The 16,543-nt window shown below is 38.7% G+C and overlaps 1 long non-coding RNA gene across 1 annotated transcript; it reads right to left on the reverse strand.

Annotated features, from left to right (window-relative positions):
* Window positions 1–3,338: 3,338 nt before the first annotated feature.
* On the reverse strand, window positions 3,339–16,182 carry LOC135161344 (uncharacterized). The gene is made up of 4 exons (XR_010298768.1): window positions 16,086–16,182; window positions 15,337–15,640; window positions 6,737–6,900; window positions 3,339–3,616 (listed from the first exon to the last, which is right to left on the reverse strand). It is a non-coding gene; the product is annotated as an uncharacterized LOC135161344 (long non-coding RNA).
* Window positions 16,183–16,543: the final 361 nt, after the last annotated feature.

Below are 16,543 nucleotides of genomic sequence, written 5' to 3' on the forward strand. Positions count from 1 at the left end.
CTCGAGAAAGTACTGGGGACGAGTAATTTCGAGTGGAAAGAATATCTCGAAGGACCACCAGAGCCGTGACCACCGGGCCAGTGGTGTGGGGCATAAGGTTTTCTGTATAGGCACTTGAGGCCACCGATCTGAGTTCCGAAGAAACAAGAATTGAAGATTCATCTTTCGAAGTACTACACTCGAGTATCGACGTCTCTCACGAATTTACCAAAGCCCACTTGAACAATCCCTTCAGAGTACTCAGTGAAAGAGCCGAGAGCATACAATCGGCTCAAGTATACCGAGTTTGAAAAATCCAAACATCGAATCAATGAAATAATTAATCATTCAGGAAGCACGGATCAGGCAACGAGACATTGACAAATATTCAATGGAGATCATCAATTAGAATAGCCCTGAAATAACTTGAAATCGAGGTGTGAAAGAAAGGACACTGAAACCATTGAACCTGTCGTAAACCATTAGTCGCGGAAAATAGGTACATCACCGATGCCTCAAAATGTCGACGAAAACCTGTAAAACCTGCGTCCAGTTTCAAGCCCCCGGAGAGATCTATTAGCAGGCGGTTATAAATGATCTCGTCGTCTGGGGCGATGTCACGGCTCCGTTGAAAGGAAATTGACTACTCATGCTGGCTCAAAAGTGCCACTGCACAACACCGGAAATCGAGAATACATTCCCCCTCCACAAATCCCAATCCATTAGTACCACCAAAACGACAAAATACCTTAAATTTGTTTCTAATTACTGTCCCAAAACATCCAATTATAGGGGTGATTGATGGTGACTCTAAGAAATCAATAAATCGACTGTTTACTCGCACAGAGTTGGGCCGCTGAGGAGATGTCTGTGAGAGTTTTGTTTTTATTTATTTTACTAACTCTATTTTACACTTGAAAAATTATAATATTACTAAAAACTGAATTAATGAGATAGCTAACTTGAAATAAAATTGACTAACAATCACCGTGTAAGGTACGATAGAGAGCGATAGCGAAAGAACTGTCGAAAAATACCCAAAGACTGGGAAAAATTTGTCAGAAATCAAATGACAAGGATTTAGTAAATCCCCCCAATAAATGGGTGTTCAATGAAAATAGTCCCTACTACAAGCCCTCAATTAAATTAATTGTTTGGAGAAAATCCCCATCGTACAGTAAAAATATAAATTCTAATAATTTTCCGAGACGATAACATTTTGAAAATTCAAAAAATTCGTTGAGTAACTGAATATTGACAGTCAAAAATGAGGTGCCCTGAAATCACTGGAAAACCAAAAGGATTGAATACCAAATGGCTTCTGGAGGACAACGATTGCCACATCGATACACGCAACTCATTCATTAACAATTCTTAACGTTAATACGATGGATCTCTCGTGCTTACCAGCAATATGTTACCTTCAGGAGAAGGTGGAGACCTTTTAAGATTCCGGTAGCTGTTGTGCTGGTCCAATAACGCTGGCGTTAAAATATGGTAATCGTGAGCACGGGATCGGCACACATCGACGACTTGACAAACGATCCAACGTCTGCGTTTTAAACCTCACGGGACCACCAACGGATCTCACTCGGGTATGGTGGTGAAGTTGGCTTGATGTGGGCACGCCTTCATGCTTACTCTTCGGTCAGTCTCACTGCAATCATTTGTTACCGTACGTGACTTCGAAGCTGACTGCTATCCTGGCATCCTGCCATTCCCTTACGTCCTGATTATCGGACGGGGGATACTCCTGGACGCGGAAGGGAGAGCTTCCAACTCGTGAACTCGGCACCTGGCTGCAAGCATTGAAATAAGAATCAAAAGTTCAGGGGTGTATATGAGAGAATGACAAGATAAATTTATTAAATCTCTGATAGGTACCGATGGGATTACGGGACGGGATTATGGTCCGGCGCGTTCGATGCGGGTGGATGAGATGATCAAAGTGACAGAATGGATCGAAGTTATCAGGTCTGGTGTCTCGCTTGTAGATCATCTGACGTCAAGGACTTTTGTCCAATCCTATTAGTTATTTTGTTCATCAGTCAGCAAATTTCTCGAGTGGGATGGAAGAACCACAGGCGACATCAGAATGCCGATCAGCTACTGAAGGATCTCCAAATGTTCACCCGAATTCTCGTCTACATTCTTGCTCGAGGTCCTTTAGCTGTGAATAACAATTGCACCATCATCCCCCGCTGGTCAATATAGAATTCGAATGCAGTTCAAGGTTCTTCAACAAATCGAAACGAACAAAGGATGACAATATTTCATCCAAAATAAGCCTTGGAAGTTTCAGTAAATGAATTTGAAAATGGTCGATGGGAGGACTACAAGTAACATCAGAAGGACAATCAGCGTATAAAGTATCGTTCATATTGGCAAACTTGATGTAAGTATTGAATGATTCTTATGATCAATCCTCGATGATGTTTAAACAAATGAGCAGCTATCAGCTGCTGAAGAATCTCCAAATCTTCATCCACATTCCGTCACAGCTACATGATTCTAGGATGGCAGTCTGTTATCAGAAGTCTTTCGCAATATCAAATCAATCAATCAATGAAATTGCAATTGATAAACAGAAGAATCACAAGTGCTACAAGTGACCAACCAAAAGATCTTCAAATGACCCTCCAAATTCTCGTCTGAATTTCCTTTCAAGTTCCTTCAGCTGTGAATAACAATTGTACCGTCACCTCCCACCGGTCAGAATACAATCGAAAACCAGAGGATTCTCGGTGAGGGGGAGGGGGATGAGGATTGATGTCAGTGGTAGAGTCAGAGAGACGCAGAAGACGAAGGTGAGGAGAACGTCTCGCGTAATGACGGGACATAAATAACTCGGACGTTTACGCGCGCATTGATTTAAGCAAACTAATGATTTCACTTTGGTCCGAGACCGACCCAGGTCCCATCTCTCTACCACCATGAAGCCTCAAAACTTAGCGCACCGGTGCTCATTGAACGACGTGTGTGTGCCACCAATATCATGCGGACAATTCAACCCCACGATCTTCCTCTCTTCGTCATCTCCGAGCGCGTCGACCATTATTGACATTTATATCGCTACGGATAATTTACATGTCTATGAATGACAATTATCCGTCTTGCAACACGACAGTAAACGAGAGCGGAAATGGTCCAGGGTTTTGAGAAATCTGTCCCTGAAGAGCCTTCAAACGTCAAGACTCGCAAGTGGTAAAATCCACCAGCAGTAGCTTCGCAAACAGAAATAGATGCGAAGAAAGTATGAACAGGCAAAAAGATTATTATACACATATCAACCAAAATACAACTTCACTTACCAGTTTAACGTCAGTTTAGGATGATTGTTTGTTGTTATAAGTCTTCAGTAATGCTTCAGTAAATGAATTTAGAGCCCATCCGAGATGAGATGCACACACGAGTTTTCCGTATGAGTGAGCGGGCAGGAAAACAAGCTCGTTGTAGTGTGTGTGTGTGAGAAGTAGCAATCCAGCTCTCACTCTCTCTCTCTGCATTACTAAGTATGAATGTAATTGTGAAAACAAGGACGTTTGTTTCTTCGGGTTATCTCAACTCAGCAGCGAAGCGGTAAAACATGACAAGTCACCTTTTACTATTGGCCAGTAGTTGCTAAATATCTCCACATCTAGGGCAGATAGCAAAATTTTTATTATGACCTTTTTTACAGGACAACTCGCCGACTATAATAAATGTCTTGACGAAAATTCCCCTATCTCTCTTAGATTGGGAGATATTGCTCAAAAACTCGGCTCGGAAATGCGTTAACTTATCTCATTTGACCACTTCGCGACTGAACTGTCCCCATGATTTTCGTTAACTGCCCCTTCTCTCACACCTACCCCATTCACTTGACGATGTCGCAGTGATTCAGACGTGAAAATCCAACGTATGCTGAATATTATGAGGTAAAGAGATGAGTGGAAATGGCAAGAGGGCAAATACATTTGGGCCCCAGAATTTAGTCTGCAGCGTCCGATAAGTCTCGGGAAAGGGGCTGTGAGGGGGACAAGTGCGGGTGGGGAGGGGGGAGGGGTGGTAGCTCAACGAGGAGATGACATTGATGGGGGGGTGAGCTAGAGACTTAAATCCTGGAGGATCAACTCATCCGTCGGTACGTGATACATATACTTAGTATATTTGCCTAAGTCGGGGGATATGACTCCGAGTTGAGAGTTTTCATTTATCCCGAATGAGAACGGCAATTCACACACGGATACATGTGATTAAGTATTTTAACCTGCGTTCTGAATCAATGGAGAGTGGCGTTGTCTAGAATGATCGATGGGAGGGAATCAATTAATGATGATCAAGCGATTGCTGTGAGTTACTTGACGTACTCCATTGAACGAGGGTTACTATCATGTGAATCGTGACGAGTACAGACGGCGAAACATATGGGAGTTCTCCCTTACCTCTTTGGTAATTAATCGATCCGCTTGGAGTAATTATGGGTGATTGGTTGGTGACAGAGCAGTGGTCGATCGGTGCATAACAAGGACTGAGATGCATTTGCAAGATGATGAAGCGGAACGGGGAGGATTCGCGGGGGTCGATAAACTACTCCTCGATCACTAACTAGTCGTAATAGCTAGTAGTGAAAATTTTTAATTGACTGACATTGTAAGAGCAAATTTGGTAATTTTTTAAATTCTAATTTGATTTTGTAAGAAAACTCCGTTTCTGCTACATTTGTCTCACTCGATGGAAATGACCAGAAGCATATACACTATTTTTTGCACCAGAATGTTGATGAATATTTAATTTTCTTAAATAACTTTCTAAAAGAAATCAAGTTCAAGCTCCTTCGCAAACTCAAATCAAACATTTTGTTTCTGAAAATAGCATACAAAATATGCAGAAAGTTCTAGTTTCTACCAATAGTAGATACATTCATGAACTAATTGAATATCAATAATAAAATTTTAATTGTTGAATTTTCAATGCAAATATTGCCTCATGGAAATGCACCATTCAACATCGCGTGATGGAATCCCAAGGCTTGATATCTGCAATCATATTATACACAGAAATATTTTTTTAAACATTTGTTATTTAGAAATAAGTTATCAAATTTGTTTGACTTTCGCGAAGCCTTATTTCCTACACGTATCATCGATTTAATTGAATATTGAACCCACAGATTTCCGCTTTTAATCAAAGTCAAATTGTATAATTTTCCCCCAAGTTTCGGCGAAACTTCAAATTTTCTTATTTCTCCCCCCTAAATCGCAGTCATCGCTGCCCATCATAATATTATTTTTTTAACAATATATCCACTAACTTTAAATAATAAAAAAATCATAAAAGCACCAGACATTTCATATCAAATGGAGCTCAACTGAAAGCTCTGATGGTGGTCCATAAAAATCGAAAATCATTCTACTGGAAAAGCATTCCAGTAGTTACCCCAAAGCACATCCCTTAAAGGGCTGAAAAATCTACCGCCCTAATAAAAACTCGGTTCTCATAATAAAAATCTCCTGAGCGAGCGAGAATAAAAAAAAACTCACAGCCATACGATCCACTCTCACCCCACAACTTTAATCGATACTAACAATTGATCTGATCTGATTATCATTGTTAATGTTTTTCCCCATCAACAGGGACCCGCGATAATTTTCCCCAACGCCCACTTACAACTGCATAAATCAGAATTATTACGAAGCTATTACCGTACCAAGTAACACTGGTACGTGTCCTTGATATACCCGACTATTGCCTTTGGAAGGATTGAGTTGAAGGGGCCGAATGGGGGAGCGGGGGGGGGGGGTGTACCAATGCCATAGGTAATAATTAATCATTTTGCAGAGTCACCCACACCCGATGGAGCCACATGCAGTCGCACTCTCACGCACACCTTCCCCTGCAACTTCTGAGCCCTTATCCACCCCCACCCTCTCCTCCCCTCCACTCCTCATATTCAGTCGGGTTGCAAGGAGCATATACGAGTGTTATGTCAAGCACGTAGCCTATACTTAAGCGACATAGAATATTCATACGTTGGGAGCTGCGATAAGAGCTGTGTGTACTTAACAGACTGTGATTGTACCATTAGGAATATGGACAACTTGTGTTTTCGTATGCATCTGGGTCGATGGTGTTTTGATACAAATAACATTGGTATTTTCCACTGCCAAAAACTGTTTCCTACAATATGAATTTGTAATAATTATTTATGGAACATTTATTCATTTTTACTTGAAAAACGAATGTTTAAAGTTCCGATATCTTTAAAACATTAAAAAACGTCGGTTTAAAAGGAAAATTTGTGTTAATTTCAGATCAATAAATAATGTTTAAGCGTGTTAATTTGTTGCTAGGCGTGAGACCCGATTTCATTTCATTTTGACAGTTTTTTAAGTTTGAAAAATCTCCGCGAAAGATGTTTGATACTGGGAAATTCACAAATACTGTGATAAATTTCAATGATAAACTGTGGATTTCACATTTTTGAAAATAAAATTGTGAATTACAACAGAAATATAAAGTGTAACAATTTGATCTAATTGATTTAGAAATTCAAGGGGATGGTATGATGGTATGACTTTTGTATTCCTCGTAAAGCCCAACAAATCAGCTGAATACCCTCGAACGATCGTTAGTGATGAATTTCTTGGGAAAAATTCTGTTAAACAATAACAATAATAAAATGAATATTTAATATCCATCCAAGGTAACTAGCCTCCTCATTAATAATCCCAATTAATGATTATAGCACGTTGTGGCCGAGAACTAAATTCTATACCTCATCCGAAAATTTTCATCTGTTTGTCATTTATTCTGACGTTGAAGGCAACTGTGTCTCTCAGTATCTCTATGTTACATTTCAACTACTGTGATAAAACGAAGCGGACGAATGATGACCGATGGATGGCAGACCTGTTTCAAAATCCCCCTCTCCTCCAGACCCTGAAAAATAAGAATAAACAAAATTTTGGGTGAATAAATAGGCACAAACTGGTTCTTATACGAAGTCCCGAGGGTACGTGCACGCGGTATCTCTCGATTATAACCCTCGAAAATCCCACCCATAGATCCCTAACACATTCACCAAGAGCGGGGAGGGGGTGGAAGTGTGGCTTGTCTCTGGCATGCATAACACGGTTCGCGGTGCAGTAAAGTAGCGTGGGTGACATGCGGCATGATGGACCGAGAAACAGGTGCTGGCGTACTTTAACTTTATTCTATCTTACCCACACCACTACCCACTTGTGCTCCTCTTCAACTCATTGCACTCGTTCTTCCCTCATGCCGCACCCCTGTCAGTGTGCCAGTCTGCATGTGTTGAGGTTTCACCGAGTAGTAAACATTACGAAGAGTCAAGCGAGCATTCACGCGTGCAACCGCATCCCGAATAAAGCTACGTTTCTTCGCACGCATCTTCAAATCATTCTTGATCTTTTCGTTTATGTCTTTATGAACGGGAAAATCAAAGAGACGGACTTTCCGAGAATTAACAATGTGCCACCATTCAAAAGTACTCGCTCCCATTGAAACGTTTTTTTTTCCGTGACGAACAAATTACTTTTTATTGTTGGATGGGATGGAAAGAACTTGGGAAATTTTGCTAAAGGATTGTTGATAAATAAATGTTAGCTGTTAAGCGGTAGGTGATTTTATTGTTGAAGAAATTAATGCTGAGATAATTATCAAAGAGTTTTTTCTTTGACAAAAAATTGTAATCGTAAACAATTGTAAACAAAGAAATTGAGAAGGATTTCGATTTATAACCTTATCTGTTAGTTTTTGAATTATCGAACTATAACCACAAAAGAAATTAAACTGAAGCAAACGAATTATTTTTTATAGTTCTATAATTATATTTATTGCATGATTGCAGGTTATTTTGAAATTGTTGTTCATCCAATTTCAATTGTTAATTCTTTGAATTGAGGATACAACGAGATAGAATATTTTCCTGTCAGAGCCACTCAGTGAAGACATCTTCATGCGGTGGATAAATAAACAATAAATGAAATGCGTGATATATTGTGAATGAAAATACAACCGGAAAGATAATGAATAATGGGAAAAGAATGAATGAAATAACAAGAAGGAAATGAGAAACTTAAAATTTCCTCTGTGGCCTCTTTGATCCTCCCAATGCGTTATGCCATGGTAACCAATGATTTAAAGGCAAATTTCTGCGGGCTCTGAGCCATACCCTCTACAGCATATACCTCACACATGCACACCCATATTGCCGACACTAACATCGTGTTTAATATGATTTATCGAGGGGCTATTGCGCAGTAATGAAAAATGACCGAAATAGATTAACCGCCTTTTCCCAGGAATTTGTGAATTTTCAACTTCTATCGATTCTCAGACACCATAAAATCCCGTGAAATCGTTTGTTGTTTACTGAACCGTTGTGCCCCTCGTTCTCCACACCTCAGCTTTTCGTGAATCCCTGGACTATCTCTCTCGCTCACCCGCGAGATTTATACACCCGCGTTCGAAAGCTACTAAACCGTGACCGAGGCGTGACCACAAAGTGAAACAACAAATGTCATGTAAAAGACATTATTTAAAAATATTGCCCACAGTTTACGGACGGCGAACACCTCTTTTTTGTGTCTTGAGTGTTTCACGCGAATGCGGAATAGTTTGAAGAGCTTGATGGGACAGGCAATTGGTATTGGAGTTAACCAACCGTGACATTATTGTGGAAATTATACTCAGACTGTAAATCGACTGGTGCAAACATATAACCAGTTAAGTGGAACGAAATTGAGTACAAAGTGAAATGTTGGTATCGAGGATGTGGGGGGAGAAATTGATAAATCGGAGATCGTGGGTCCGGGATCGCTCTGCCAAGACGTCTGGCGGGGGGAGGGAGGAAGGTCAACATTTATAATTGACGATGACAATAACTGGTAAATGATGATGGGGAGGGGGGGAGGAATATTACTGAAGTGAGTTTCCTTGAAATTTTACGAGAAGTTTTTGAAGGAAGGAAGAATTCTGGAGAGGAGGAGTAAAATGAGATAAGTTACTTCCTACTCTAGACCAGTGTTCGATGAATTTAGGGAGATAGCAAAATTTTGTGTGAAGCAAATTAAGAGGGTCAATGCAAGTTATGACAACAACTTCGGTATCTCTCTTAGATTTAGAGATGTCGATAAGAAACTCGAGTCAAAGATGAATCAATGAATTTCGTTTGAGCGACTGAGACTTTTGGAAAATTCTCTGGAAATGTCATAGTATTTTTTGGGAGGGGAGCATGTAACCGATTCATTATAACCTTTGAAGGGAGAAATCTTTTGCAATGGAAACCCCTAAAAATTCAACAAAATTGGGCTATAATAATTCATCCTCTCCAAAAATTATTGATGAGTATTCAACTATTCGCGACAAAAAAATGTGTCAATTAAATTCTCATTTCTCATGATTCTTGCTCATCTCTTAACCGAAAAATCCATAAAAATTTGGATGAGCGATTGTTAAAATATTCCCATTTCTTTCACCTGAAATTTCAGGAGTAATTGTTCTGAATATATAATTCACGACTGCACCTCAGAAATTTTCCCATGTTCCTCACTAAATAATCCCCACAAATCTAAATAACAGCCGTTTTTCAAGAACCATAAAAATTACGTTGGTTTATTAAACGAAGAAAGAAAGAAAAAATTTTTTTGTTTCAGAAGTGATGATCACCGCGGGTGGGCAATCCACATACCTAGGTACTATGGATGCATCTCCCATGGTCAAGGTGTAGCGAAGGCGAAAGGTAATGGTCGCCCTGGTAATATTGGTGCTTGAAGTGTGTGGGGGGCCGTCTTGTGCTCGGTCTGCACTACTAGTAATTGATTGGTCATACCCCCGCTGCCATTACTTCTTCAAACCTTCTTCCTATATCCGTAACCCCTTCTTTCATTCCCCCACCACCCCGCCTCCCCCACATGCATAGTTTTCCCCCTCGGGTTATCCGCACTAATATGCCCCCTCAAACCAATCTTCCATCACGATTCTTTGCTAAAATTCCTGGGATTCCACGGGGCATATTGAAATATTATTTTCTCAGGAAACAAGAAACGAGAGTGAACGGGATTTCAATTTAACTGAGTTGTGAAATGGCGGTGGGGGTGAGGAGCTGAGGGGGTGCACACTGCGGCTGGCGCGCCGCCGGCAAGAACATAAACACGATAATAATTCTGGGTTGAATGCGACACATTGCGATGTGGTTCCACAACTCTAAAACCATTTGAATATCTTCGAAGGAGAGTTTTCACTCGGACCATTTAGCAATCTGTGAGTGAAATCATGTCGCATGCTCAGCTTGCAACATGCACCAATAAATTTTTTCTCTTCTTTTCCTTTTGTTCGATATTTCAATTTTTCATCTTTTCCAATCGATGGATAACTGTCAATGAGGAGATAACAAAAATTTACAAGAAAAACTCGCCAGCTTTTTTCATTGGGCAGACTTTCTTCGATAATTTCACAGAGAGAAATACTCAGAAAAAATTACCGATTATAAATTCGCTCATCAATTACAAAAGTGGCCACGAAAATTTAGATAAAAACTTTGAAATGCGGCGAAAACTTTTTGTAATAGAGTTCTCTATAATTTTTAGTTTTCCCTGTTTGGTTTGGCATATAATTTTTGGTTTTAACCATCGATACTCAAGCGCATCTTAAGTTATTATCCTCACGTTCAGAATTTAGATGAAAAAATTGAGTGAGAGAATTTCCGAAATTTCATCTGGGTGCGAATATTTTTGGCGAAATAGATTTTTTTTTTCATTATTTGTCAGAGTTTTTCACGCGTATCGTGTATCCGGTGGGAGAAGTGTTCGAGTTTACCGATCAGTGTATACCGATGAGTACGCGATAATTATAGAATAAATAAATTCACGTCGTGGACGGAATGCGAATAATATATCTACGTCTGCCAAATGGTACCGAGATACAGTCGTATATCACTGTGTCGAGTTATAGTCACCGTCCGGTAACTCATTGCCACGCTTTAACCCCCTCTAATATCTACTCTCTCACTTCCTTTACCGGTAGTTTGGGCTCAAAAACACGGTTGGAATGATGTGCACTGACAGAAAAATATAATTTCGCCAATCATATGTGTTTCGCACGAACAAATACCCGAAATTTCCCTTCAAAAATGCGCGTTAAATTCTCGTCCGAAGAGTAGTCGACTGGTAAAATTATATTTTCCTCTCATCAGTGTGAAACATTTTATTATGTCATTGATTGTAAATGTGAAAGAAATGATTAGTCAATTAATCAAAACTCAACTCCGGCGGTACAAACGGACGAACGAGTTAATGTCGACTCGCGGCTTAAACATATTTAAGTAATTCGGACTTTTTTTTTAGTGAAATCCTACTCCCGTTATGTAGAATAGAGACAAAGCATATTTACGTACATTATCAACATCAGCGCACAGACCTTTTGATAGAATGAAAATTATGCTCCTAGCATTCTCTGCGAATAGTTTATACAATAATTGTATTTGTGCTTTGCATCATTTATACTGATAATTTGACGTATTCATCGTGGTAAATAATAACTATAATCGAAAATTTTGACAATGTATTTCTCGTCACGCTTCATATGCATAAAATATCCCTCTTCCGCGCTCATAATATCATTTAATATTTTTATTCTTTCCGAACTTTTTTGAATTGATGCGAATGTTTGTGGATAATTTTCTTTGAGAGGACATTCACTAACGTCAACGTGATCTTGTCAACAATATCAGATGATCAGATAGTTGATAAGAAGTCAATGAGAATAGAAACACTTTGGTTAAGTGGACGGTAACCATTAATTATAGTGCGACTGACGGTAATAAATTAAAATTAAAGAAGTATTTCAAATATATTAGAATTTTTTTTTTATCAACTTTGATGGAGTGTTAGAACTTTCATCTGAATTGCCAATTTATTGATACCATTTATTATGAAATCTTAATCGAATTCGCATGTAATAAGAATTGACGGACAGTGATTCCAAAAAAAAAACAAAGCCAACTCACAAAAGTTTGTCATTACCTGATAGAATAAAAATTCTTGTTTTTCTTTCAATGAAATCTCAGTTTCCTGTTTAGCTGACCCCCTAAATCACGTTCCATAAAATCACTAAACTAATTTAAAAATAAAACAAAAACATCGACATTCCCTCTTCCCCCTGACACCCAGAACACAAAAAAATCCTAAAGATTCTCGTGTCCTCCTCCAATTTATTAATTTCAGCGTCATCCGTCCACCAAAATCCAATGGCCGAAAAACCGAACGATCAAAAATGATAAATGCAGCGAAGGCTTCACGGTTATCACCCAAAAGGCCATAAGTCTCTCTGAGGTTCGAGCTTGATGGTAATATAGAAATTCAATCGTTCTGGCAATTATCCGTTGTAGCTGTTATTACCCACCCCCACCCATCACCGGTACTTTCATGTATGCGAATTCCTTTTTTTCATCTCCCTCCCCCTCGCACTTCCTCCGTTTTCCTCCGCCCCCTTCCCCCAACCCCTGACTTCTTTTCTCGGCGGAATATAATATTTTATTGGCTTTGTTTATGACTGGTTTTCGGTCTGTATATGTTCGCGAACTCCATCTCCACCGCAGCCACTTTTCTCATATTTTCTTTTTTATTCCTCCCCCCCCTTCATCTCTTTTATTTCTTTCTCTTTGCGATTCAACAATATAGAATGTCCAGATGCCGCTTATAAGGACATTTCTTCATTTCGTAATTTAACAATTGTTATATTCTCATTTTACCGGTCCCCGTGGGAATCAAATTATTTCAAATAAAAGGCCCAGAGTGGTTATTACAATAAAATTTTTATTTACCATTATTTTGTGATAATGAAAATTCAAACAATAATGACGAGTGTGTAGTGTACACACACTCACACACCATTTGAAGGCGTATTAAATGGTAACATACAGTTGTGGAGACATATGGCGGTGAGGATCAAAGGATTTTTCGGGGGAAAGGATGGGAAGTAAGAGGAACGGAGGAATGGAGAGTGTGGGTTTGATGTTATGTCAGGTTATACCATTGATAGTTCAATATAAGATGGTTAAAACCATTCATCCGTGGGGGAGGGGGGCAACCACACCCTGTCGCGAGGGTGGAATTAAAGATGGCCGACACACCATTCAGCAATGATGAAAGGAAGAATTGGAATGTACCTTCGTGTATATTTGCTATTGATCCTCCGATACCTTGTAATCACGAGGGGGAGGGGGACTAAGATCAGGCAAATACACATATCATTATCCTCACGACTGTCCGCAGACTGGGTGAGAAGACTGAGAATTAAATTTTAGGGCACCGAGGGATGGATAATTATTTATTGAAATTCAGACTGATTCCTTTCATTTTGGGGCGGATTTTCGAGAGGGCCAGACTCTCTGGGTATAGATTTGGACGGGTGAACTTCCGGATTACGGATTTACGGCGGAGGTTGGGTGATTTAAGGCCGACGGGCCAACATATTCCCTTTTTATATTAATCGTTTTTTGCATTATTGGATTGAGAGGAAAATCCGGGTGGGGCACAATTTATATGTCCCACGCGAGAGCTGCTTCATTTTTATTCCTTTGGAGTTTTAATTTTCAGAGAAAAAGTCCAGAGCCCAGAGGATTTTTTTAAAGAAATTCATTTGTTCTGAGGAATGTTTTTACACCAATGTAGTCTAGAACCGTAGTGAATACCTAGAACATTCGTGGAAACGTGTCAACTGGATTGAGATGTTCTATTTCTTCCCAATATCTCCAGCTACAAAAACCATAGATATGTCCAAGTAAAAAATTAGGATTGAAAAAAAATTTCCACTTCCAGGAAATTAATCTCGAGAGCAGAACTTATCAGCAGAAATTTCCACATAAAAAAACATTCGAGGACAGCAATAAATTCCAATAGTTTCACGTACAAACCTCAAACTTCTTATTATATGTTTGTGATGATACATGAGGATAGCCGATAAAAATATGCGATAATGTATGGGTGTTTGTGGTGAAGAAGAATGGTGTACGGTCATCGGAGATCACATTGGATGCTGACTGTGCGTGGGGGCATGTCCATCTCACCATGAAGCATTCACAATAGCTTCTGTTTAGAGCACTTATGATGCTACCTCACTCTCAGGTAAAGGATTCGAGTCAGGGGGGTAACCCAAGTCAGCCATCTTACGTCGAATAAATCATCACCGCACGTCAGGAGAGATATCATTGAACATCCTGATGCGAGGTTATATACCGGGTGACTCATTAAGTCTCGATATCAACAAATAACTTCGCTGTTTCACGAACTCATTAGCATAATTATTTTATTGAGAGGTCATTTATCAAGCGGAGATTATTAAATAGGGTTCATTAATAATTTTGTTCTTTGACGTAAATTACTGAAAACGATGTTAAATCGATGGCCTTAGAAATAGCATGAAAAAATATTGATCGTGTTGCATAAATTTTCTCGACGTGAAAGAGGCGGTCTTGACTGATATCGATGGTATCAATCATTTTTCTAGGACATTGAGATTGTCTTCCGTTTCTCCGCATGCTGCCACGCATTCAGACCACCCACAGAGGATTCATACCGCGAGCGATAAAAAATAAAATCGTCATTTGATATTCAATATAATAACACGAATCCCGATTATTTACCCGCATTTTACGCAAAAATTAGTCGATAAATTGTCGACTGCATTTCCACTTTTGCATACACAGAAAGACATTTTGGATAATAATTAGACCTCTAGAAGGTGAAACGGGGCCGAAATTACGATGAAACACTGTTTAGGTCAAGTTTTGCTGGGAAAAATAGACTTGGGAGGCTAATTTGCCTGATAAAACTAACCCTCGTCCCTCGTTTTGCCTCTTGAATGTCTAATTTTTACTGAATTTTTTATCGAAAAATGTAGAATATTTTAAAGTGTTTTTTTGAAAGTACTTTTGAATTTTATTTCCAATTGATGGAATTTTCCTTGACAAAATCCCTTGGTTTTATTGAAACTTCTTGGAAATTTGTTAATTCTCTTGAGAGATGTCAAAAGTAAAAAAATTCTAGGGAACGGAAATCTTGTAAAACTCGAATGAACGTTAAAAACTATATAATAATACCCGTATTGTCAAGAAATCGAGGTTTCCCAATAAATTAACAATAATTTGGAATGTTCAAAAAAAGTAAAAAAACTTTGACATTCAGTCGTCTCTACAACGAAGCCTCGTTTTTCATTACCGTAAATGCTTCCCATCAAATCTCAGATAAAGATAATTTAATTTCCATAAATCAATCTACTCTCTTTAATCTAATGCAAGAGCAATATTATCCCTTGAGGGAATAATATCCGTCAAAAAGTGATCGTCCAATGTACCTCAAACCATTCACCAGGTCCAGTTTCCCCGGCTCTTCGCGGATGACCTGAGTACACAGTAGCAGACCACCATCACCTGGGATGACTGTACACTATCTGATCCACCACGAACACATACACTCTCTCACATTGTCCATATCCTCGTTCATCCACAATTCCATATGCTGGGGTATTCGGAACCTCCACAAGTCACTGACAGGAGCACATTTGAATCCTCGACGACAATTACTCAGGGCTTCTGATATTACTTCAATTCAATCAGTGTCTGGCCAGTAGTCTGATGCCATATTCACTCCGGTTCTCTCTATGATGGATAATATTTCGTAATAATCATTAGGAAGGATTGCATCAATTCTTCTTCATCAAATTTAATTATTGGAATTTTTGCAAATCACTTTCAATTGTAAATGGAGTTGTGAAAATATATGAATTTTCCTTTCAATTAGGTTAGGTGTAAACAACTGGCCTTTATTGTTTTATAGTTTTGACCGAATTTTATTTGACAATTTATTTATTTATTTTGTTATTTTGGGGATTTTCAATTGCTCGCAGAATTTTTTTAATGGAATTGAACAATACGCGATGACTAGAAAGTTGTAATAAATTCGTCCAGTATATTTATTTATTCTGAATATGAAATATTGATAACTTTTTGGGCCATTCAACATCTTACACCCCTCGATTTTTAAATATTTATGACTCACAATATTGTTTATAACCTTCATAATGAAACTGCAAGCAACACTCACCTGTAATCATAAAATAATTCCTCAAAATAATCCTCCACCATTCAGAACCTCGTCATGACTTGCACATCATTTCACTTCGCCCATTCACTGCCAGCAGATCCCTAAAATCACCGGTTCATTAATTTTAATCCTAATAACAACATATTCCACTAATTTCCTTAATTTTTTGCAATTTCTCTATCTTCATAAAGTTCCATTATTTTCACTGGCATCATAAAATTGTGTATTTTAAAACATTGTCGAAATATTATAAAAAATCACCCAGAATAAATCTTAAGGAAAATTAAGAAAATAATAATAAAATTAATTGAAATTAGAAAGCGTTATTCATGAAAATGATGAGTACTACGAATACTTTATAATCCATCAATATTCCACCGCAAATTGATGGTTTATAAACTAATATAATGACAGGACCAAGGAATCCTTTCGCTCCTAATTATTAAAATTATTCATTC

Source organism: Diachasmimorpha longicaudata, chromosome 4 (assembly GCF_034640455.1).
Source record: "Diachasmimorpha longicaudata isolate KC_UGA_2023 chromosome 4, iyDiaLong2, whole genome shotgun sequence".
Taxonomy (NCBI): Eukaryota; Metazoa; Arthropoda; class Insecta; order Hymenoptera; family Braconidae; genus Diachasmimorpha; species Diachasmimorpha longicaudata.